This window comes from Schistocerca piceifrons, chromosome 3 (genome assembly GCF_021461385.2).
Source record: "Schistocerca piceifrons isolate TAMUIC-IGC-003096 chromosome 3, iqSchPice1.1, whole genome shotgun sequence".
NCBI lineage: Eukaryota > Metazoa > Arthropoda > Insecta > Orthoptera > Acrididae > Schistocerca > Schistocerca piceifrons.
Genome location: NC_060140.1, coordinates 954411661 through 954438473, shown reverse-complemented (window position 1 = coordinate 954438473; position 26813 = coordinate 954411661).

The following is a 26813-nucleotide window of genomic DNA, read 5'->3' as shown; positions in this document are numbered from 1 at the left end:
CTCATTACATTTTTTAGAGTGATACTCTTTGCACATAAGTTTCCCTGGTGGATCACACAGTAAACGCCCCATATTTCATTCGGCACGGTCAGTTTTTGTATTTTCACCTTCAACAGCGCAACGAAACCTGATTATTTCCCTGTCGTCGCTGGTGCACCGTCTGTAGACACTGAAACTAAGGAATTCCACGACAATCCTATTTTTTCAACACTTTCTTCAATACTACTTAAAATATCACCTACGGTTGTAGTGTTCTTCATGGCTACTACATCGAGGAGCTGCTCCCTCACCGGAAGGTCTCTATTAACACCTCTAATAAATATGGCAAGCTGCGCTGTTCCAGTGATATCAACACTTTCGTCCAGAGCTAGAGAATACGCCATAAAATCTTTACAGATATTTGCAGGCTTGCTCTGGACGTCGTCTGCCATGTTCTGTATGCGACGCATAATGGTCATGTTAGATAATGGCACAATCCGAAACTGTTCAACTTGAGATGGACACAAATGTTCCGCTGCAACTACCAAACATTCTTTTATTAAATCGCCATCAGTGAAGGGGCGCAGGGCTTTTGCTAAAAGCAAAGCAATTTTGTAACTCACTCTGAGAGCTGCCTCAGTCTATTTTTCTTCGTCGTCCAGATCTTCTTCGGATAGCTTTCTTTTAAGTTTAATAACTTCCTGTGCACGATCTGGTCCATCACATTTCCCACTTCCGTAGTCCTTCGCGTGGTACGACATATAATGTCACTGCAAATTAAATTTCCTAAAAGAATTCAGCGTTTTGTGACATACTAAACATTTTGCAACACCATCTTTTTCTGTAAACAGATACAATTCCTCCAAACTGCGAAAGCATGGTTGGTGTTACACAACGGCGACTTGACATGATTCTTAACCAGCGAAGTGACTGTTAGAGCTGATCGTAGTACTTTGAACGTTACACAGTCGCGATTTCAATAGGCACGCTGCGGCCCTATTCAAACGTGCGCGCGCATTTCCCCTCCCTCCCCTCCCTCCCTACTCCGCGGCCTTGCACCTGCTCGCGAGCACGTGCCTGAGCAGACGCGAGTACTCGCGCTCAAAACCGGCCAGTTGTTAAGCCCTCCTCTACAGCAACTACACTCATGCTCATAAATTGAGGATAATGCTGATACATGGTGGAAAACGCTCTGGTAGCCGATTTGCGGGTTTAAATCACCTCGGGGTCTGACCATGCGGTGCATTTGACCAGCGATCTTCGCACGGTGGTGCTGGCAGCAGTCCACATAGGCAGAGGTGTGTTGGAGCATGTCAGAGTAAGAAGCAGCGACTATGTGCGCAGACGTTTTCAGACTTGCTAATGTTGACTGTGAACTGAAAATGGCTCAAATGACACATACTGATGTCGTTATGAGGGGTAGAATACTAGTGTGACTGGAGGCTGGTCAAACGCAGCAGGTCGTAGCACAGGCCCTCCATGTGCCACAAAATGTGATCTCAAGATTATGGCAACTTTTCCAGCAGACAGGAAACGTGTCCAGGCGCTACAGTATGGGTCGTCCACAGTGTACAACACCACAAGAAGACGGATATCTCACCATCAGTGCCCGTAGACAGCCACGGAGTAGTGCAAGTACCCTTTACTCGGGACCTTACCGCAGCCACTGGAACAGTTGTCTCCAGACACATAGTCTACAGACGACTGAACAGACATGGTTTATTCGCCCAGAGACCTGCACTGACCCCTGGTCACAGGAGAGCCCGTAAAGCCTGGTGTCAAGAACACCGTACATGGCCATTGGAACAGTGGTCCCAGGTTATGTTCACGGACGAGTCCAGGTATAGTCTCAACAGTGATTCTCGCAGGGTTTTCATCTGGCGTGAACCAGGAACCAGGTACCACAGTTTCTTAATGCCCTTGAAACTGACCTGTATGGAGGTCGTGATTTGGTGGTGTGGGGTGGGATTATGACTGGTGCACGTACACACCTGCATGTCTTTGACAGAGGAACTGTAACAGGTCGGGTGTATCGGGACGTCATTTTGCACCAGTATGTCCACCTTTTCAGTTATGCAGTGGGTCCCACCTTCCTCCTGATGGATGATAACGCACGGCCCCACCGAACTTCCATTGTGGAGGAGTACCTTGAAACAGAAGATATCAGGCGAATGGAGTGGCCTGCCTGTTCTCCAGACCTAAAACACATCGAGCACGTCTGGGATGCTCTCGGTCGACGTATCACTGCACGTCGTCAAATCCCTAGGACACTTCAGGAGCTCTAACAGGCACTGGTGCAAGAATGGGAGGCTATACCCCAGCAGCTGCTCGACCACCTGATCCAGAGTATGCCAACCCGTTGTGCGTGGTGATCATATCCCATACTGACGTCGGGGTACATGAGCAGGAAACAGTGGCGATTTGTAGCATATCTGTTTCGGATCGGTTTTCTCAACTTACCACCAATACCGTGGACTTGCAGATCTGTGTCGTGTGTGTTCCCTATGTGCCTGTGCTATTAGCGCCAGTTTTGTGTAGTTACCACGCTGTGTAGCACCACATTCTGCTTTTTTTTTTTTTTTTTTTTTTTTGATATGTTACAATACAGCATCACCGGTCTATTGCGGTCTAACTGTGTTGGTGAGGCAGTAAATTTCCACAGGGCAGTGACTCCGTCACTGCAATTCACTTTGGAGGTGTGGCGGTGGGACTTGTAGTCCCGTACCACCCTCTGACGGTGATGGTACTACATGAGTCAGGCAGAAGAATTTTGCCTAACATGGGCGGGTGAAGGTGTGGCGGTGGGACTTGTAGTCCCGTGCGCCAGGGCGGGGGTGAGGGAGTGGCAATTATCCTTAATTTATGAACATGAGTGTATTTTTTAGTCCTGCGAGTTTTTTTTCTCACTGTAGAACAGAACCAAAATTAACAAAACTAATATGCCCAACAACAAGAGAACAGATGACAGTGATTAAACCAAACTACATTGTCATTTGGCAGCTATGACTGTAAGTGAATTGTGAATTGTGATAAAGTATAGTTGCAAAATAATTACGTAAAATTTATCTGTAACGATAATTTTGTCGTCAGAGAACGATCACAAGTCACTAACAAAATAGTTTCAAAAGATACATTATCTTTGATAATGTAAAAAAGGTAAAGCAGTCAACCTGGTGCTTACCGTATACTGTTAATAATGCTGCAAGCGACCTGCGTTAAACTGGCTACAAATATTTTGATCATAAAGCTGTTACAGCACCACTAAGGACAGTAGAAAGCTCTTTTCTTTTTAACAAGAGCCACAAAGGACTGGATTCAGATTACGTGACAGATCAACAAAAATATTCCGTCTCCAAGATTGACAATGTTGCCCATCAATAAAAAAAGTTCAGCAGCATCGTACAACACGCTTCAGAAACGTATATGCAGAGCAAAATTGTAAATGATGGAAAAGACTCACCGTGGTTCGACAACTGTGTTCCAAAGCTACTACGAAAGCAAACAGAGCCCCCCTGCAAATTTAAACGTTGCCGAAGCTTCAACGACGAACAAAACTAAACGAAGCCAAAGTTAGCGTAAGGAGGGCTATGCGTGAAGCGTTCAACGAATTCAAAAGTAACATTCTGTCTACCGACTGGACAGAAAAATCCTAAGAAGTATTAGTCTTATATTAAATCAGAAAATGGATCGAAGCCATCTGTCCAGATTCTTTGTGAGCATAATGGAACTGAAACAGAGGATGACACTCGGAGAAAGATCGCACTGTAGTTCCTCCTTTAAATCGTCTCACTAATGACAAGATGATAGATATCGAAATAAGTGACCAGGCGATAAAAAAGCGACTGAAGTCGCTCAATACAGGAAAGGCCGCTAGACCTGACGGAATACCAGTTCGATTCTACACAGAGTATGCGACAGGACATGTTCCTCTTTTAGCGGCAGCGTACCGTAGGTCTCTTGAGGAGATAAGCGTTCCTAGTGATTGGAAAAAGCACAGTTCATTCCAGTTTACAAGAAGGTAGCCGAACAGATGCACAAAACTATAGGCCTATACCTCTGACGACGGTGCTTTGTAGAATTTTGGGACATGTCTTGTGCTCGCTTATTATTATGAGATTTCTGGAAACCGAAAATCTCCTCTGTAGGAACAACCATGGATTCCGAAAACAACTATCGTGTGAAACCTAGCTCCATCTGCTCGTCCTCGAGGCCCAGAAAGCGGTAGATACAGACTCCCAGATAAATGCCGTGTTCCTTGACTTCCGGAAGCATTCGATGTAGTCTCGCGCTACCGCCTAATGAACGAAATACGCGCGTGCGGAATATCAAATCAGCTATGTGATTGCGTTGAAGAGTTTCTAGCAATCAGAACAGCCTGCTTTTAAATAATAAAACGCTGCGTCATTTCCGTATTCTTTTTGTAGTGTAAATATTTACGCAAGCATTCAAATGGTTCAAATGGCTCCGAGCACTATGGGACTTAACGTCTACGGTCATCAGTCCCCTAGAACTTAGAACTACTTAAACCTAACTAACCTAAGGACATCACACAACACCCAGTCATCACGAGGCAGAGAAAATCCCTGACCCCGCCGGGAATCGAACCCGGGAACCCGGGCGTGGGAAGCGAGAACGCTACCGCACGACCACGAGCTGCGGACTCCACAGCAGCAATCCCTTAATGTGTCACGGAGACTATCGAGAACTGCTGTGCGAACGTCGTCATTGTTGGTAAATCTCTTTCCCTCCATCTGTTCTTTGAGCTTGCCGGAAAGACAGAAACTGTAGAGTGCAAGATTTTGACTTCCCGATCATTGCCGCATACATCTGAGCAGTGAAATGACGTTTTCATTTGTGTTGTTTGCCTCTCTTGCAATGTAATCATCTTTTTTAAGTCACTCTGCAATCGTAAAATCTGACGAAACGAATACTGGAATGTTTTTTGCATGCTGATGTTGGAAAATAATATTTTTGTCTATCTACTTACAATTAATAAAATGTTCCGGGCTATTATGCAGTGGTCGAATGGATTTCACCCTAAAATCCAACGTTTCGTCCCCATCTGCGGAGGACATTTTCAAGGGGTATCGTAGCTACATTGAATGACCGATTCACACCCTGGCTCACTACTGAGTACAGCAAAATTCCGCTTCCGTGCAGTGGCGTGACGTCACATACTTTGAATGAGCTAGCACTGTTGCCCCTTGTCGACTGCCATCGTCCGCTATTGCTGTCACCCCACGGTGAAAGAATGGGCTCCTAAAGAAGGCAACGAGTTACGTGGACGAAATATTGTACCAGAGCGACACAAACCTCTGGCAGTAGACCCGATTATTCCACATGTCAAGATCTCGCCGGGAAAGCCTGAAGAGCTACAGAATAAATATTGTTTGTCTAAATTCGTCAAGAAAGTATCACTTGTTCAAGCACTTCGTTAAAATAGTTTCTAGTAGAAGTATAAACTGACATAACAATAAAAGCATTGAGAAGTAGTTCACTTGAAAGCCTATTGAGGACACAGATCTTATCAAGGATGCCGCTGTGTCTTTATAGAGGGCAACCAAAGTAATTGAGAGAATATACAGAGAAACTATGTGAATCGTGAGAGACATGTTCAAACGACATGAAATGCGGAGGAGACTCTACATCGTATAGGCTGGGGCCGTAAGAAGTGTGCCCTACTTTGCACGAAATGCCGCAGTAAATATTCCAGTCTCTACGAGGTGGGGTCTTGCAGAACGCAGGACCTACTTACAAATACCGTTCCCTCAAGGATCACGCTGTAATTGCAGAAATTACAGCACTTACGAGAACATGACAACAGTCAATACCTGTATATTCAGTCCATAAATGGAAAGCCCAGAAGGATAAATATCCCCTCACAATGAAGGGAGTGCAGATGAAGAATTGGTCTTTTGTAGGCAAACGTCCTCCTTACTCGTATACACAAAACACCTGCCGCAATAAGGGTATCTCAAGAAAATCACTGGGCCTATTTTCACTCACTCTTTACTTTATTCTGATGACTAAGACGTTAGAAAGAGGAGTATCGTATTTGGGTGATTTCACAAATAATGCACAGTTTGTCACCACCGCCGAATGAATGTCACATTGTTGGTTACGTCTGCTGAAGGGCAACAGTTGCGCAAGTAGCCGATGTTTTGTTTTCTTCGATGCCATATTATATTTTGTAACAATGGAAGTTGGAAATGTCGTACGCACTGACCTCTGATTATGTGACTGTTGAGGATCGAAGGTCGTACATTAACGCCGAAACGCCAAGCGGCAAACATAGTCGTAAGTCCACGATGCTTCAAGTGAAGTTGGTAGTGAGTTAACAGTGGACCGTAAGTACAGTTTCTAACTGGGCTGATAATTTTCGTTAATGTCGCGTGACTATAAACAACGACCGAAACAGGAATGCTAACAACACAACAGATGAACGAAGAATCTGTGGCAGATGCTCCTGAACAAGATTGCCGTGCAACGGAAGAAAAGGATTTGCTGAAGTTACAGGGACTGCATTAATATCCTCATTTCGTAGGTTGACAAAAGAGCTGAATAAAATTCACTGCTTGTGCTGTGCTGAAGTGCAAACGCCTTGACGTTGAATATCGTTCCTAGCTTCGAATCGTCGCTACTGACAAAACATGGGTTAGAGACTTTCAACCCGAGTTAAAATATAGGTGAACGAGCGGAGAGATCAACCTTCACGACTACCAAAAAAATTTCACTTACCTCAAATCGAAATCCAGTTATCTTTGCTTACTATTAAACCGAATTATCGTTACTGAAGTACCTCTATGTGAACAGCGTGTCACAGTAACGTATTTATTCAACAACCAAACCGAGAAAAGTGCACAAAATCAGATTACAGTTCTTCGAGGTCGAACGATGCATTTTCCATGACAATACTCGGCTATACACTGATGTATCCGTAAACCTGAGAGAATATGGTAGAGGAGTGTTACTTCGCACACTCTACAACCCTGACTTTGACTTATTCCAAAAGCTGAAACAACTTGTCTGAATCTGCCATTGTTCATCACTAGTTTTGTTACGCAGCGGAAGGCCTATTCTCTTGCTACTTTCACGCCCAGCTGTGTTTATCGTTTTACTTTATTTACCATAGATTTCGATGCACCTGCGGCTTCATCTTTAGGCACTTTAGTACCATGATCGATGTGACATCCCATCGCAAGTGTACCCTATTAACGAACTATAGAATTATCTAGTGCGGGAACTGTAAGACTTCCACACTTTGGTTGGAGACCAATCAGCGAGCGAAGAAATATGTGCAACTCGTGTGACGAAGAGTCTATGGCAATTGTCGAAGTAACGTATGGAGAGAGAATTGCGACTCCGTTGCAACCCAAAAACTTGTAAAAAGAACTACCTTGCGTTATGAAATGATCTTCTTAGCTGTTCCTTTCCTCGGTGAATGACACGAAATGACAATCACTGGTGAAGGGACATCTTCAAGTATATAATTGTACAACTCTAAAACTGACGTATCAGAGCATTCAACCCAATTTCAAGTCGCCACCAACTGTCTCGCAAATGTAACTTAATGAATAAAATATAGGATCATATTCGAAAATCTCCCTGCTTTTTTCCTTCTTTTTTACGGGTTTGTACCTCAATCGGTAAAAATGGAACACATATAAGATCACTTTGTTGTCCGTCTTTCTGTGCGATCGGCAATAAAAAACTCTTTTTCTCAGAAACTGGTAGTCGTAAGAAGTTCAAATGTATGTCACATACTAGGCCGCTCGGACCAGTGACGTTGTAAAAAATTCAAGCTTCGATGGCAAGAGAGTCGAAGGTACGACCATTTATGTCACGTATTTTGAAACTCCCGAATCATCAAGTAATGATAAACGTGAGGCTTTAATGTCTCAAGGAAAACTTAACTATAAAATCTATAGACAACCTATATTTGAGGCACAGGAGTTCCGCATTACGCCCAACGCTGGGGTGTTATTCGAACGCCGAAGAACCTTGCCAATAGTGGCGATCTAAGAAAGGGAAAATAAGCTGATGGTGTGAATTGAAGTTTTGTTGGGGAGGGAATTGGACTTGCGTCTAGAGCAGCGATATTAGTCATGGTACTGCGGTGGTGGAATTGATGCCGGCATGGTAGCTTAGCGTGTTCGGTCAGAGGGTTAGCTGCTTTCTGTAATAAAAAAAACTGAGTGAATGGATCGATGATAAACCTGAACTGGAGTCATGGTACGTGCGCCCCGAACAAATGCAACGAACAATAACTAAGAAAATGAGATTAAAAAAAAATCTAGCGATTCACCTTAACAAGCTAGGAGGCAGAGGTTCAAGTCCTCTCTCGGGCACAAATTGCAATTCATTTCTTCAGTTTCCATCATTATCGTAGATAAAGATGAAACTTAAATGTCTCGAGGAAAATTTATTTACAAGATCTATAGACCACTCATCAAAACCGTTTGCCTAGAATCACGGCACTTGGAAAGAAGAAAGATTTCGCTGTACAACTAAAGGAAACGAATAATCTGAAAATCTCTGTAAGTCTATGTTTATGCAGGTGGTTGTGGGACCTCGAATTAAAATACGCTCAGCCGTTTCCAGTTGTTTTATTTGAGCATCCAGTTTCAGCTCTACATTACGCTATCTTCAGGCCCGCTGACCGACGTGTAGGAACAATCCCTCCTCTGTTCCAATTAAAATAGGGGTCAGTACTCAGAGTCCGTGGATTTTTAACACAGCGATCCATTCGATCGTCACTTGCCGACTCTTTTTTAAATCTACAAATTATTAATTTGTAATTACAGCAAACCAAAAACATACTCTTTTGTCATTTGTTATTCGACTACGTACTGAAATTTAAAAAAATTCCGAAGGTCTTGTAAATGCCAGGACCGATTTCTTGGTGGTAGCCGTATCGATAGCAGACAAAAATCGTGGAGAGTCTGGATTTCCGAGATGGATGAACTGTTTGTGTAAAGCCTTGGCAACCACTTTTTTTTGCGATGTGACCGGTTTTATTCGGGCAGCCACGTCTTCTTCGCTACATATCGTAGTACCACTTACACCTCACGTCTTTAGTTATCTGCTGGACGTATTGCAATCTTGACGTTTTTACCCTCTACAGTTCTCTCCCTCTCTCTCTAACATCATGGAAGTTACTCGCTGGTGCCTCAACACATTCCTTCTTGTCCTTCTTGCCAATGTTTTCGACATGTTCCTCTTCTCACCGATTCTGCGCAGAACGTTCTCACTTCTTGTCTTCTCACCTTACGTACTTTTCAACATCCTTTTATAGCGCAAAATTTGAAAGGCTTCATTTGCCTTCTTTTTCCGTTTCCCCACAGTCCATGCTTTACGTCTACACAATGCAGTGCTCCATACGTACATCTCGCAAATTTCTCACTCTTCCACTTTTAATGTTGACGACTTTCCTTTTAATTTCACCGAGGGTTCTTTCACCTTTCCTAGATTCTGAATCAGTCCTCACGACGACCATATCATTTTCGATTTCTTCACAGTTTTCCAGCAATCATTTCGCTTTATCTCTCCCGCACTTCCTTTTTGTTTCATTCCTAAGTGACTTATATTGCTATATCCTTTCATTTCCTGAACATATTGGCGCTTCCTTCTCCCGTCGATCATTGGAGTTTTTCTTTTGTGATCCAAAGGTTCTTTACAGTTACCTTCCTGTTTCTGTCCAGCTTCTATGATTGTTTTCTACAGATACCCACTTCTCTTCAGCAGAACCATACACTGAGGTATTCATTACCGGTCTCTACAGCATTATACACTGAAGAGCCAAAGAAACTGGTACACCTGCCTAATATCGTGTAGGGCCCCCGCGAGCACGCAGAAATGCCGCAACACGACGTGGCATGTAGTCGACTCATGTCTGATGTAGTGCTGGAGGGAATTCACACCATAAATCCTTCAGGGCTATCCATAAATCCGTAACAGTACGAGGGGGTGGAGAACTCTTCTGGACAGCACGTTACAAGGCATCCCAGATATGCTCCTAAAGTTTGGTGGCCAGCGGAAATCTTTAAACTCAAAAGAGCGACTCTGCAGCAATTCTAGACGTATGGGGTGCCACATTATCCTACTGAAATTGCCCAAGTCCCTCGGGATGCGCTGTGGACATGAATGGATGCAGGTGATCAGACAAGATTTTTCCGTACGATTCACGAGTCAGAGTCGTTATACAGACGTATCAGGGGTCCCATTACCACTCCAACTGCATTCGCCCCACACCATTAAAGAGTCTCCATCAGCTTGAACAGCCCCCGGCTGACATGCAGGGTCCATGGATTCATGAGGTTGTCTCTATACCCGCACACGTCCACCCGCTTGATACAATTTGAAATGAGACTCTTCCGACCTGGCAACATGTTTCCAGTCATCAACAGTCCAGTGTCGGTGTTGACGGGGCCAGGCGACGAGTAAAGCTTTGTGTCGTGCAGTCATCAAGGGTACACGAGTGGACCTTCCAGCTGCAGAAAGCCCATATCGGTGATATTTCGTTGAATGGTTCGCACGCTGACGCTTGTTGATGGCCCAGCGCTTTGCGGAAAGGTTGTACTTTTCTCACGTTGAACGATTCTTCTCAGTCGTCGTTGGTCCCATTCTTGGAAGATATTTTTCCGGCCGCAGCGATGTCGGAGATTTGATGTTTCACCGGATTGCGGATATTCACGGTACACTCGTGAAATGGTCGTGCAGGAAAGTCCCCACTTCAGCACTGCCTCGGAGATGCTACGTCCCATCGGTCGTGCGGCGACTATAACACCACATTCAAATTCACGTAAGTCTTGGTAACCTGCCATTGTAGCATCAGTAACCGATCTAACAATTGCGCCAGACACTTGTGGTCTAGTACAGACGTTGCCGACCGCAGCGTCGTATTCTGCCTGCTTACACATCTCTGTATTTGAATACTCATGGTTATACTAGTGTCTTCGGCGCTTCGGTGTACAACTTCCAACTCACATCCACATCACCACGACTCAACTATTCCCACAGTGGTTCTTCTACACTATTCTCTTAAACTTGAACCTATTCTTCATCGTTATTAAATTACGATCTGAATCTGTTTCTGGGCTAATGTACGCTTTACAGTCCACTATCTGAATTCGGAACGTGTGTCTGTCCATGACGTAATCCAGTTGGACTCTTCACGTATCTGCAAGCCGTTTCCAAGTGCTTGGAGACTTACATATGTCGTACCATGCTAAGAATGGACAACAACGGCATGCATGTTCCGGGTATCCTGCAGAGACAGCTCTGTTGCGATACGAATAACAGGTGCGGCACAGTGTGGGAGTGAAATGCCGCGGCAACTGGAAATTGTACTCCAAAGTCGAAGTAGGTGGGACAGCACGATCCTTGTGGAAAAAACGTCTAAATTGCGCACAGATTCACCGCGAAATTTCCGCCGATGTATGGTCCAAACGCAATGTCCAGTCCAGCATCAGTGGAATGCTGCCCAAAATTTAACTTCACAGATGTATGCGGCGTCGATCGGGAAGTCCTGATCTTGCACGCTACAGTTTCTGTCTTTCCGGCAAGCTCTAAGAACAGGCTGAGGGAAAGAGATTTACCAACAATGACGACGTTCGCACAGCAGTTCTATATAGTCTCTGTGGCGCAGGAAGGGATTTCTGTTGTGGAGGAATTTGAAACACAACGATACAGTGCCTAATAATTTTTCGCATAAGTAATTCTGTATCCGTAATGTAACTGTGATGCAATTTCTGTCGTATGTACCTTTTATTAGGTTATGTATGTTGTTACATAATTAAATGCCAAAGGATTAATTCAAACTAACTAATTAAAAACAGAATAATATAATTATACTGCAGTATAAACGCTGGTCTATTCAGGGAAGTTTGCTGTTGTTTAGAGCCAAAGAACATGTTTCAAGTAAGGAGTATTATCGGTGGACGCCTAAGCGCAAATTCGGCAAAATTAATCGTCGGAGAGAGTTGTTAGCGACAAGTGGCGGAGACCAGGACTGTAATGAATAAACTGCAACATCTGGACAGGCGCATTATGTGGCTGTAAATGGGCACAGCACATTGTCATTAAGAGGAATCAACATTCAAGAAGAGCATTGTGGGTCCAAACTAATTATATGGAGCGAAGGTAAAGAAGAGCCTGCCATACATGGTAGACGAACGATGCGTTACATCGCACCAGCAGCGACTGATCAAAGATCCGACCAGTTTAGGGTGCCATAACTAGCTGGGACCTCTTCTAGAGACTCTGATATGGAAGTGTAGAAATGAAGTAAAAAATTAGTTTTTACTTTTCATTTAGAACACAGCTACATTAAACTTGTTGCGACAGAATTAACTAGTACACTATATCTTTCGCAAGGTTTCTCCGCTGCAGAGCGAAATTCTCATTCGGGAACCTTTCTTCCAGGAGTGCTAGTTCTGCAAGGTACGCAGGAGAGCTTCTGTAAAGTTTGGAAGGTAGGAGACGAGGTACTGGCGGAAGGAAAGCTGTGAGGACGGGGCGTGATCCATGTTAGGGTAGCGAAAAAAAAAAAAAATCTCCATGCAAGTTATCTGCCAGATGACTGAGATTAAGCACTGCCGGGCTTGGCTAGCACTTAGATGGGTGACCATTCGGTTTGCCGAGCGCTGTTGGCAAGCGGGGTGCACTCAGCCATTGTGAGGCAAACTGAGGAGCTACTTGGTCGAGAAGTAGCGGCTCCGGTCTCGTAAACTGACATGCGGCCGGGAGAGCGGTGTGCTGACTACATGCCCCTCCATATCCGCATCCAGTGAAGCCTATGGTCTGAGGATGACACGGCGGCCGGTCGGTACCGTTGTGCCTCCATGGGCTGTTCGGAAGGAGTTCAGTTTTATGCAAATTAGCATGTAGTTAAATTGACATCTGCCTTACCTCCGTGAGTTACTGAGATGAAACAGCTACAAATCTCAAACAACGCTTCCTGATCCGTACGTCCTTTCTTGACAAAAGACAACCCTTTTGTGTAATAATCCGAAAAGTGTCACTGCCTCTTTCCATCCTTAGGGATTTTAGTAAGCTATGATAAGCTTATTAGATGGTAAAATGTTTACAATAACACTTTAGTCATCGAAGTACGCGTCACTATACATTTCACGCCCTGTATACCCGCAGTAAACACTTCAAGCATTACAAGTTTCACCCGTAGTTCGCATTACGTATAGAAAGAAAAGTCTTATCAGGTCGCTATTCAAGCGGGAACTACCCGATGCTTCCGCGCGGCACTACTTTAAATGGTTCCACCTCCGTACTGATAGAGAAGTCTGGTATTTTCTCGAATGATGGCGCCGGATCTAGAAGGTCCTTCCATCGTCGATACAGGATAAGCAAAGTGCTAAGCCATCTGTAAGACGACCTTGACAACACAAACTTGTTGACGCAAATGAAACTGAGGCCGCGTTTACATGTCGGGCTAACAGATAGCATTATTTCAGTACCTGACCCAAGCACGTAACAGTATTTTGCAAAATTGAGATAAAATACATCTTGCCGGGATGTCGGGAGAAGAAGATCCATAACAGTGACGGTCTCAATATATCGGGACGGATTGGCAGCCCTAGACCAGTGTCATCTTTAGATTGTACAACGCTAGCCAACGTCAACTGAATAACGGTGGGTTTAGTGTAGCGACTGTTGTAGAGTAAATCAGCTTTAACTCAATCATTTACCTAACAGGGTCCTAGCCTATCGCCATTACTGACTCCAAGGATGCCACCAGTGAAAGAACAGTAAGACATTGAAAGTGATGAACTTATTTAATTTCGTTAACTAAGACAAAAAAGAGCAATTTACAAAACTGAGCTATATCTAAAACTGTAATTTAACAGCAGTGAACCTTATTCCTTGGCAGAGCATCTAGTTAAAGAATAATGACTAACAGTAAAAGAGTAAAAGCATAATTTAAATGAATGTTATAAAAATATTACCTCAGAATAAAGTATATTTAATGTTTTTTGCGTGCATTGCAAACTCTGATCACATTTGCAAATTAAGTAAAAGTATAATGTAAAATTATTTATTCTTCTCATAAATGAAACACTACGAACTTTCCGAAAATAACTAACTATAGCAGAAACAAGTATTTGTGGACATCTGCATTTCTAAAATCAGTAACAGCATTACAGTGAGAAACGAAAAGATATTCCCTGCGCCAATTGTTATGCAAGCAATTAACTTTTACGTGTATGTGTTCAGTACAAATTATTCTGCCGGTTTCCTGATTGACTCTAATTCGTGTTATTAACCGTGTTTTTACATCTGAGCTCCAGTCAGTGCCTTTGGTTTCGTCTTCGCCTGATTACAGTTCAATGATTAATTGGTAATTACAGTCTATAAACAATAATCACATAGTAATGTTTACTCACACAGTGAGCTGTCGCCCGTTCTTAAGCAGTTTATTATTTAGTTATAACATATTCAGTTTATTTATTCCAAATTTCACTGTATATGTCTTATTTTTATCTTTCTTGTTAATATTTCTTCCGATCGTTATCGCGCGAAAGTAGTCACGGGATATCAACTCGGTTATAGCTTTATCTGCAGTTATCCGGGTCTTCATTATTCTTCGGAACATATGCCTTTCCTAAACAACAGGGAAAATTAGATGCACGTGTCATTTAAAAATCCTAATTGGTTCAAATGGCTCTGAGCACTATGGGACTCAACTGCAGAGGTCATTAGTCCCCTAGAACTTAGAACTAGTTAAACCTAACTAACCTAAGGACATCACAAACATCAATGCCCGAGGTAGGATTCGAACCTGCGACCGTAGCGGTCTTGCGGTTCCAGACTGCAGCACCTTTAACCGCACGGCCACTTCGGCCGTCAAAAATCCTAATTAATCGGAAGTGCAGTTCCGTTATAAATTGAACGAGCGGTAGAACATACCAAACGTTGTTTACAGGCACTTAGCGACTACGTTAAAAAATAATGTCATGTATCTATGTAACTTCTAAGTGTAGCACAGAATTCAAGAACAGTTTCTCGACTTATCATAGTAATGTGTAGCTACTTTATAAAGTCGCCTCGTATACAACTGTAAAGTTGGAAAACTTGACCTACTTGAGCACTTTTAGGAATTACAGGGTGACAATTACTGAACCATATGAAAAAAAAAACGTAAATTAGTTACAAACTACGGCGTACACACACTTTATTCAAACTGTAATGGTAACTAGAGAAATTCTGCATGGCGCGCTGAAGTGTCGGAACAATGATGCTGTCGATGAACTCCTGAACGGCTGTTTTCAGCTCAGCATTTCTTATTGCTGTACTCATTGTCTTTAATGTAGCCCCACAGAGAAGAGTCGGATGTGTTCAGGGGAATATGGCGGCCAATCGAGGCCCATGCCAGTGGCCTCTGGGTATCCCAGAGCCAGAATGCGGTCCCCCCAGTGTTCCTCCAGGACATCCAACACTCTCCTGCTTCGATGGGGTCAGCTCCGTCTAGCATGAACCATATCTTGACGAAATCAAGGCGACTCTGCATAATAGGGATGAAAACATCTCCCAAAACCTTCATGTACTGTTCGGTAGTCACCGTGTAGTCACGGAATATGGATCCGATTATTTCGTGACTCGATGTTCCACACCACACGGTCACTCGGTGAGGGTGAAGAGACTTCTCGGTCGCGAAATGTGGATACTCAGTCCCCCAAAGGGGCCAATTTTGCTTGTTGACGAACCCATCTAAATGCAAATGGACATCAACAACAAGGCGCGTACGCACGAGCATACTAATTCCCCGCGGCCAGCAATGCAGTTTGATCGTCCTAGCATTTCAGAAGCTATGACGATTTTACTTCTTGTTGTTGTTGTTGTTGTTGTTGTGGTCTTCAGTCCTGAGACTGGTTTGATGCAGCTCTCCATGCTACCCTATCCTGTGCAAGCTTCTTCATCTCCCAGTACCTACTGCAACCTACATGCTTCTGAATCTGCTTTGTGTATTCATCTCTTGGTCTCCCTCTACGATTTTTACCCTCCACGCTGCCCTCCAATGCTAAATTTGTGATCCCTTGATGCTTCAAAACATGTCCTACCAACCGATCCCTTCTTCTAGTCAAGTTGTGCCACAAACTTCTCTTCTCCCCAATGTTATTCAATACCTCCTCATTAGTTACGTCATCTACCCACCTTATCTTCAGCATTCTTCTGTAGCACCACATTTCGAAAGCTTCTATTCTCTTCTTGTCCAAACTAGTTATCGTCCATGTTTCACTTCCATACATGGCTACACTCCATACAAATACTTTCAGAAACGACTTCCTGACACTTAAATCTATATTCGATGTTAACAAATTTCTCTTCTTCAGAAACGATTTCCTTGCCATTGCAAGTCTACATTTTATATCCTCTCTACTTCGACCATCAGCAGTTATTTTACTACCTAAATAGCAAAACTCCTTTACTACTTTAAGTGTCTCATTTCCTAATCTAATTCCCTCAGCATCACCCGATTTAATTTGACTACATTCCATTATCCTCGTTTTGCTTTTGTTGATGTTCATCTTATTTCCTCCGTTCAACTGCTCTTCCAAGTCCTTTTACTTCTTATAGTTCAATAATTGTCAGCCTATAGATGAGACCCTCTTAACTGCGCCTTAGTGATTGTTTAAATGAAGTACGCATTATATGCATGGTTGCAGAAGATCTTATATATATATTCAGTAAGACATTGTACAGTGCATTATGGAGGAGGCGATGCTTCAGAGCAATAGTTTTCATTTTCTGTCTTATTCTTTTCGCGTAATGAACCTGTAATTTAGCTAATTCCTCCACAAATAGTGACGCACTAATATTTGTTCAGTTTATGGCAACCTTGTCAAATATATCATTGCCAGGAAACATACTTCTCTTCATAGCAGAAGTTGTCGCACTTTATTCGAGCTCTTTGGAAACAAGGTTACTCTTTCGGTTGGAAATATGGTACTAGAATTAAACTATAGAACTTTCATTAGAAAAGGTAAATCTCCACCTGCTCTAAAGCCGAGATGATTCCATCAGAAGGTCACAGTCGAATTATTCCCGCACGCTTCTCTGCCTGAAGTTGTGCCTCGCACCTAGTCACCTGCTCATTCGATACGTTAAAATCTAACCTTCATTCCGTCGTGTCTTTATTCACACATTCCTTCTGCCCCTCTTTCTGTTCGTTGGTGCGAGATTTTTAAACACTCTGTAGTTTGTTTTCATTACCTATTCCCTTCTCATGTGCTACAAGTTGTTTTCAATAGGGCGGCGAAACTTTCTATTTTCATTTCAAATTACGCGTTCAAAGCGACAGCACAATTCTCAACATTTCGTAGAGCAATCTGCACCGCCTGCATTGTAGCTAAACATTCTATATGTAAATCTCCATTATAATGTCTTAACTTCTCATTCATCTCGTTCCGCACATGCGCACAATATATTTTGCGTTCAGCTGAGACGCTGTCAGTAACGCACTTCTTCTTCAAGCTCCTATATTGTACAAGCCTGTAACGACTTTTAATTTGTTGGATTTCCCACCCCCGCGCCCTCCCTCCCCCCGGTCGCCCACGTACACACAATTTTTTAATAAAAAAATTCTTTATTCAGTAATTATAAATATACATATTAAACCACTACCTTAATACATTAGTGGGTCTTAATATCATACTTTACATTATTGCAGCTGTTATTTCTACACTACAGGTAAATCCTAATGTTAATCTACCATTACCGGGTTCTCTAATTTTCTGTTTTTAATTTCTACATAAGTCTGAGTTTTAGTTACTTGCCGAGGTTCGTATTTTGTCTTGCACGTTTCAGTAGAATAAATTATTGTCTAATGACATTATCTCGCGGTTCTAGGAGCGCAGTCAGGAACCGTGCGACTGCTACGGTCGCAGGTTCGAATCCTGCCTCGGGCATGGATGTGTGTGATGTCCTTAGGTTAGTTAGGTTTAAGTAGTTCTACGTTCTAGGGGACTAATGACCACAGCAGTTGAGTCCCATAGTGCTCAGAGCCATTTGAACAATTTGAATGACATTATCTGGATTTTCCGTCAGCGCTTCGCGGAACACTACAATAGTATTAAATAGAGAAACACTTACTAATGTTCAGCAAAATTATATTTATTTCATCACGAACCGGCTTTCAGCTTCTGAGGCCCTCTTCAGGTGACAACTGAATGGCGCAAAACACTGATAAACATGATGCGCGACATGCACAGATATTATTTGTACGGAAGGTACAAAAATGACGAAGTCGTTACACAGGAAAACATTATCATAGTTAGAGTAACTAAAATAGGGGGAAAGAGAGTCTTTATGTGGAGATACGTTTAATAAACTTTGAGAAATAAGATGAGTTTACAGTTTGGATCTAGTATTTGTAACGTAAACTTAATTTAACTAAGGGAAAAATGGAAATAGACTCGCTTTCTGTGTCACGTGTTAAAACGAAATACAGTACTGTAGGTTAGAGTTTAACGTCCTTTCGACGACAACAATGTTAGAGATGGATCTCATACTCTGGTTGCGGAAAGACGGGGAAGGAAATGGGCTGTGCCTTTTTCAAAGGGACCTTCCCGACAACTGCTTTAAGCTGTTTAGAGAAGTCACGGAAAACCTAGGTCTGGATGGCAGGACAGGGGTTTGAATCGTAGTCCTCATGAATGCGAGACCAGTTGCTAACCTCTGCTCCACTTCGCTCGGTAATACGAATGTGAGACGATGCACGTTGGTAATTGCGCTACGGTGCTATTGTGGCACGCAGGTCTAGGAGTTACATAAATACGGACCTGCGGTGCTAAAATTACCCCTCCATTAGCAAATATTAAAGACTTCAGAACACATGGATCTGTAGAGCCGTTTTTAATTTGCAGGCTCGATTAAACCAGTATGCTAACGTTCAGTGTATTAAACTAACAACGACTCAGTTCCGCACTGTCGCTTGCTCCAAAAAGTGCGCCCTTACGGTCTATCCGATGACACATATTGTTGGATAGATGGTTTCAAACAGACAGAGAGCAGTATGTCGTCCTGAATGAAGAGACTTCAACAGAAACAGGCGTAACACCAGGTATGCCCCAGGGCAGCGTAATAGGTCCGCTGCTTTTTACGATTTACGTAAACGATCTGCTTGATGGTATTGACAGTGGCATTGGACTGTTGGCCGATGATGCTGTAGTCTGCAGGAAAGTAGTATCACACGACGGTTGTGAACAAATCAATGACGATTTGCAGAAAATAAATGCGTGGTGTAATGACTGACACTTATCTCTCAATATTAGTAAATGTAACCTACTTCTGATAACAAAGCGAAAATCCCCATTAATGTACGAGTACAAAATAAATGCCCAGTCTTTGGAAGCAGTAACATCCGTCAAGTATCTGGGTGTGACTATTCGAAATGATCTCAAATGGAACGTTCAGGCCGGCCGTTGTGGCCGAGCGGTTCTAGGCGCTTCAGTCCGGAACCGCGCGACCGCTACGGCCGCAGGTTCAAATCCTGCCTGGGGCATGGATGTGTGTGATGTTCTTAGGTTAGTTAGGTTTAAGTAGTTCTAAGTTCTAGGGGACTGATGACCTTCGAAATTAAGTCCCATAGTGCTCAGAGCCATTTGAACGATATTTTGGAACGTTCAGATTACACAAATAACAGGTAAGGCGAACACTAGATTGCGATTTATTGGTGTAATCCTGAAACGATGCAGTCATTCAACAAAGGAAGTTGCTTACTATAATTTAGACGCTCCAGTCTTAGAGTATTGTTCGCCTGTATGCGACCCTTACCAGTTGGGTCTGATTCAAGAGATTGAGAAGGTCCAAAGAAGAGCGGCAAGATTCGTGAATGGTACATTCAGGCATCGCGAGGACGTTACAAATCTCATAGAAAGTTTGATGTGGGACACACTTGCAGATAGACGACTCCCTAAACGGAAGGTGCTGCTCACTAAATTTCGAAATCCGACCTTCGCTGCGGATGAAGAGCATATATTTTTACCACCAACTTTCATATCGCGCAATGATCACCATTTAAAGAAAACGGAAATTAGAGCTCGTACTGAGGCGTTCATATAGTCCTCGCGAGTGGAACACAGGGGCGAAATATGACTTTGGCGCGAATAGTGCCCTCCGCCACACACTGCTTGATGGCTGGTGGAGTACATATGTAGGTAGATGATGAGAGAAAAAGTATGCTTCGAACTAGAGGCTGCATAGCAGAAAGTTTCCCATAGGAATAAACACAACTAAAAACATACAAACGAATGTAAGTGTGTGCGCAGTCGAGATTTTTTTTTTTTTAATCCGAAAGATTAAAGACTATGATGGATATAGAAACCACGCTGGTCGTTTTTCAGATTGTGTTAATAGCATTATAAAATTCCAAATTCCTCCAAAATTCCTCCACACCACATGAAACCAAAAGACAGGACCGTCTTTGAACTAGTTTTTAATAACGCTTGAGTACACACCAACATTCAGAGATCTGCAGACATCAACCTCGCGTACCATATTCTAATTTACTTTCCTATTGCGGCCATTTAACCTATGTCTTTCCCCCGTTTTCCTTGATTCGTCGTGATTTATTAACCTAGTGATGTAATGAGTTTTCCAAAGTATGTGAACGTTCTCAACACGTTGCAAGTGGCAGCTGTGGTTAGAACAGTATTCTGTGTAGTTGTGGGAGCATTAAGTCGAAGGTAAGTGATACCGAACGTGAGCAAACTGTTGGAGCTCGTGTGAGTGTCGCTTCCGTAACCGAGTAAGCCAAAATGTTTTCGGTATTTAAAGAGGCACCGCATCGCAGATTTATACGGCATGCAGAGGAAGCGGGAAAGACAGCATTCGCTGAGTCACAGCTTGAACCAAAATGTGTGTTGAGCGATCGTAGAGGACAATTGAAGAAGACTGGGACGAAAAATAAGAGGACGACAGATGCAACAGTCACTGCAAAACTGAACTGTACTAGCGAAACTTATCAGCATCAAAACAACAAAGACAGCTTATCAGCACTAAAACAACAAAAAGGGAGATCCTTAAGCCGGGAACTGTAGTTCCAGAACCACTCAAAGTGATACAAACGACCGTAACAGAAAATTGTGATGCTGTAGCCACAGAACCTGGATGGATTGTGGAGCAATGGAAGAATGCCATTTGGTTTCAAAGATCTAATCGAATTTAAGTTAACATGGGAGGGGTGAAGGCGAAAGAGGGCGAGGGTGAGGGGGGGGGGGGTGCTAAGGTTATCATTTGGGCAGCCATATCTTGTTTCCATGAGCCTCATGGGTACTCTACAAGGTCACATTACAGCCTAGTATTATGCGATCGTTTTGGCTGATAAGATCCAACCCATGGTACAATGCTTGTTCCCCAATAACGAAGCTGTGTTCCACGAAGACAGAACCCCTGTTCGGACAGCTCACGTTATCCTGGACTGGTTTTGTGAGCAAGAGTATGAATTTTCGCATCTCTCCTGGGCGCCACGGTCACCGGATCACAATATTAGTGAGCCTTTGCTGTGCACTTTGGAGTTAAGGGTTAGTGATCGCTATCCACCGTAACTTGAAATTGCCACCAGTCTGCAGGAAGAATAGTATAAGATTCCCCTTAAAATCATAGAGAGCCTGTATTTACCCATTCCGAGACCACTGGAAACGGTTTTGAATGCCAATACGTTTCCTGCACCGTTTCAGGCATGGTAATCTGTTGTGTTTCTTCGCGTTCCCATATTTTTGTCCAACCTTGTAATTTTGCTAAATGCTACCAAATCCACATCACTCATTATTAAATGTTAGCAGTCGTGAAGTTGGCGACATCGAATTTCCGTACTACGCCCAATTTCTCGTTTTACGTTCAACATTGTACATCTTTGTTTCAGCTATTTTCCTGGAATCTGTTGAGTAGAGAAATACTGTACACAACTCTGTGTCAAGAACTGCAGTTTTTCTTTATTACTGAATAAAAATTTCGACATGTTTTTGGTATTATAAAATGCGGGTCTGTAGTTGCGAGATTTTCACTCTTTTGGAAGGTTGTCTGAACTGTTGCCAGTACGTGGAATTTTACACCAGGCTTTGTAAATGCTAAACGATTTCTGTTCGCCAGCGTACAGAAGTAGTGTAATTTTATTCATTTTCTGTTTTAGTAATGAGGACATTGCTGGAAGTGATTTGTTTGATGGTTTGTAGTTCTCTTTGAAAGGCTGATTTGAATAATGGAACATATATGAGGCGATGCACCATTGAATGGAAATCTGAATGTTTTTTGGCTGTGTGGATTCTGGGAGCTTGCAGGAATTACCGTATTAGTGGCTATTTTTTTCCTAAATGTTAAATATGTGTTTTCTTGCACTAATATCTACATTAAGGTCCTAGAAGTTTATAGAAAAATCTCCCAGCTCCGGTGTGAGCTGAATTTTCTTATGTTGTGAGTTCAACTGCTGTAGTAATGTATCTAATTGTCCAGTGGTTCCGATCCACAAACACATGATTTCAAATGGCTCTTAGCACCATGGGACTTAACATCTGAGGTCATCAGTCCCCTAGACTTAGAATTACTTAAACCTATCTAACCTAAGGACATCACACACACATACATGCCCGAGGCAGGATTCGAACCTGCGACCGTAGCGGTCGCGCGGTTCCAGACTGTAGCGCCTAGAACCGCTTGGCCACTCCGGCCGGCCACATGATTTCCTACGTAAACACTTTGTCAATTTTTTTATCTTCTGTATAAATAATGTCTGTGTAAGTCACACATAATGTTTATCTGTATTTGCAACATTCAGTTGTCACCTTGATGGCCCGAGTAGCCGAAAGCAGGTTCGTGACCAAATAAATATAATTTACGCAGTGCATTAGGAAGTGTTTTTCTTTTTGATACCTCTGTCTAATAAATTTCACGCAGACCCTGCAAGAAGGTCTGAATAATGACTCGTCAGACTTCTTTCCAGCTGACAATAATGACGAGGAATATCCGGAAAGTAAGTTCCGATCAATCAAGAAATGGAAACTACTGTGAATATCTAATAAAGCTCTGCACATATGTGTTCGACAGTGTCTCTAGTATGCCTGTCTGTTACATCACTTCGCTCTTTTCAGTGTTGAACGCATGGTGACCACATAAAGATGCATACATAGCGTCTCCCGCCAAGTATGAGGTCCTGGTACAGGATTTCGCCTGATGTTATGCAGCCCACATTACAGAACTGTCATACTGTTCCTACTTTGTGACAATTCTCGGTCGCAATCTGCAGGGGCAATGAAAACGCTCCTGCGGCATTTTCGATGGGAAGTGTTTGATCACACGCTCTACAGCCGGTAATTAGTTCCCTCCGTGTTTCATCGCTTCTTACATTAACTACTGGCTATGAAGACAACATTTTCGCACAGACAACGAGCTATTGATGAGCGTAGAGAACTGACGCGAAGTACAGGCGGCTGCCTTCTACGACGAGGGTACTGGAAAGTTCGTACAACGCTACGACAGACGTCGAAGTCGGAGTGGTGACTATGTAGAGTAGTGGCTGGAAGCTGTAGCTAACTGTTGCAGATAAAATATTTCTGATATTTAAAGTGGTTTCCATTTCGCGATCGATCGGAATTTACTTTCCGGATGTCCCTCTTATTAAAGGACGTAACAAAATCAGAAGAAGACAACCTCTCGGGAGATCAGTTTCGATTTCGGAAAAATGTAGGCGCATGCGAGGAAATATTGACACTACGAGTAAAGACAAAGCTACATTTACAGCGTTTGCAGATTTAGAGAAAGACGTTGAGAATATGGATTCAGCTACTCTCTGTGAAATTTTTAAGGAAGCAAGGATAAAATACAGGCAGTGAAAGGTGTTTCACACCTTGTACATATATAGGCGACAGCTATACACGTCGGTTGGCTCATAAAACCGGGTTTCAGGGTATCCCGATGTTATTTAATCTCTACGTTGAGCAAGTAGTAAAATAAAGTATGACTGACTTATGACTGGTTGAATATTTGTCATGGAAAACAGGTATTTTGATATAAGGCGCTTTAAAGTTTCACTTTAATACCATCGTTTAACTTGGCATTCGTAATATACGAATTCTACGTTATATTACCCTTTAAGTGTCCTTTGCAAAAATAGTACAGAGCCTTTCAGTTAATATTGCGTATTATGTGATTAACCCCTTCCGACCTACAGCACATTGCCGTATAAACAAATTTAAAACCATGTTCACTGGACCCAAATTAATAGAAATTATTCAACCCTTTTGGCAAAGTACTGGCATTTTTATTCTACGTTATGGCTGTTTGCAGACTGGTAACATCTGCAGGCATTAGTAACCCTAATATAAAAAGGAAACACTTGTCTTGTCTGGGCCTTTTGTAATCACAAACTGCTCGTGTTTTATTCAGTATCACTCTGAGCCCGTTAAAACGATTCTAAAACTTAGCAGATGCTGTTTCTGAACCATTGTATACACAACTGCCAGATTTAGAAAAGAGGCCACTTGTCAGGTCGATGTTATTTCCCCATAACAAATTTGTGTGTCTTCGTGTTTTAGATTATGGAATCGTTAAACTATAATAGAATTGACAATCACGATACAGACGAAATCTGGTTCGGTAGTGTACTTGGAACTGGTTGCGTAGCCCCAAGACATTTCACGTGTAGTGAACAGTAAAGCTGACTAATACTTCTTGGATAGAGTTAGTTACTTGTTCAGGAAGAAGTAAGTTGTGTCTGCGATTCCCTACAAGGTTCAAATAAGGCTACAAGTCTGGTGGCTTCATACGGTAGTTACAGTAGCCTTGTTGTTGTTGTTGTTGTTGTGGTCTTCAGTCCTGAGACTGGTTTGATGCAGCTCTCCATGCTACAGTAAAGCTGCATGCCCTCGGGAAAAATTACGGCTGTAGTTTCCCCTTGCTTTCAGCCGTTCGCAGTACCAGCACAGCAGGGCCGTTTTGGTTATTGTTACAAGGCCAGATCAGTCAATCATCCAGACTATTGCCCTTGCAACTACTGAAAAGGCTGCTGCCCCTCTTCAGGAACCACACGTTTGTTTGGCCTCCCAACAGATACCCCTCCGTTGTGGTTGTACCTACGGTACGGCTATCTGTATCGCTGAGGCACGCAAGCCTCCCCACCAACGGCAAGGTCCATGGTTCATGGGGGGGGGGGGGGGGGGGGGGGACAGTAGCCTTAACACCCGGGAATGTGGAATACTTTTTCAAATCTACACACCCTCATGGTTTAACCTTCGTACTATAGGGTTATTGGTTCGCACGGAATTATTGTGTAGAAATGAAATAAAACATTTGTGCGTCACGCGGATGCCTGTTGTTTTCGTCGCTGGAGGGCAGCACTGGGTGACGAACTAAAACGACTAGTTGGTTACTACCGAGAGGTCGATCGGTGACTGTGATTTCCAGAGGAGAACAAGCGGGCAGTTGTTGGCTGGAATTTGAATGACATGCATGTGAGGAATCGAGATTATTATTTGATGAATGTTTTGTCCTAACTACATGTGACTCTGGTTATGAAGGAAGTAGATTGGCACTAAACTTCGCTTTTAGCCATTAAATATTGCCCCATATATACGGACGTTAATTACTAACAAAAATATGTAAATTGAAATTATTGTTATTACAATAGTGACAATCACGTAGCCATTCCTTTTTTTGTAATAATTGCTTTAAACAAAAATATAGTGTTTATTAAAATAATAGTTAAAATTTCGCGTACTTTTATTTTATATGCGACAAGGGGCTTATCGACCATATTCCTGCGCTACAAGCCTCTTCCATTTCTTGTCCATTCGGTATCGATGTTCGTACTAGCTGTGTCATCCCGGATGTTACCTTAACACCTAAACCTGGATCCTCCTCTTCGTCTCGTTCCATTTGCTGTTCTCCCAAATGCTATTTTAGGTAGTGAGTTTTCGTCATTCTTGCTACATGGTCTGCCCAGTTCAATGTTCTCTTCTTTCAGACTTCGACGACGGTGTACAGCTCTCTTAATTATTCATTTTTTGTAATCCTCCCTTTCATGTTATTCTCGTCACATACTGATTCAAAAATTTTCCTTAGTATTTTCCTTTTGAATATTAACAGTTTTTCTTCATATTTATTTCTGAATTATAATGTTTCACATCCGTGCTGTGCTACTCATACAACAGACGATTGATACAAGGGGATTCTGAAGTTATCACTAAGTGATCTTTTCTTTAAGATTTTGATAAAACTAAAATATGTTTTGATTGCTGTTGCTAGACAGGCATCTATTTCTATTTCAGTTCTATTGCTGTTACTAGAAAGACTAAGTATTTGAAGTGCTGAACTGTCTTGAAAGTGAATCCACCTACAGCCAAAATCACTTGGGATTTTTTTCACTTATGACAGGGTATTCTGTGTTTTCTTCTTATTTTCTCAGCGACTAATAATTTTGCATTATTAACAAAGTTCCTTGTATTTTTATTGATTTTTCCAGAGACCTATTTATGAGCAAATAAATTTCCTACTTATTACTGATAACATGCGGTTAATGATAACCGATTTTATTCCTTTGTAATCAGAGGTTTATTCTAAGTAACAAACTTATTAATATTTTCATCATTGAATTATAAACATACGAGACCATAAGAGTTTCTGGATAGACTGTGACGTCTGTTGGCTTTTTGTTGTATTTGTGTGATAGTGAGTTATTTTCGATGAACTTTAAACATAATTCTCATTGGATTATGTGTGTTACGTTGTATTCTTCCATGTTTTCACTGTACATTGACTGTCAGAATATGGCGGAAGTTGGTCACCAGTTTGGGGTATCGCGCAAATTAATCAAATTCTTTTATCGCCAA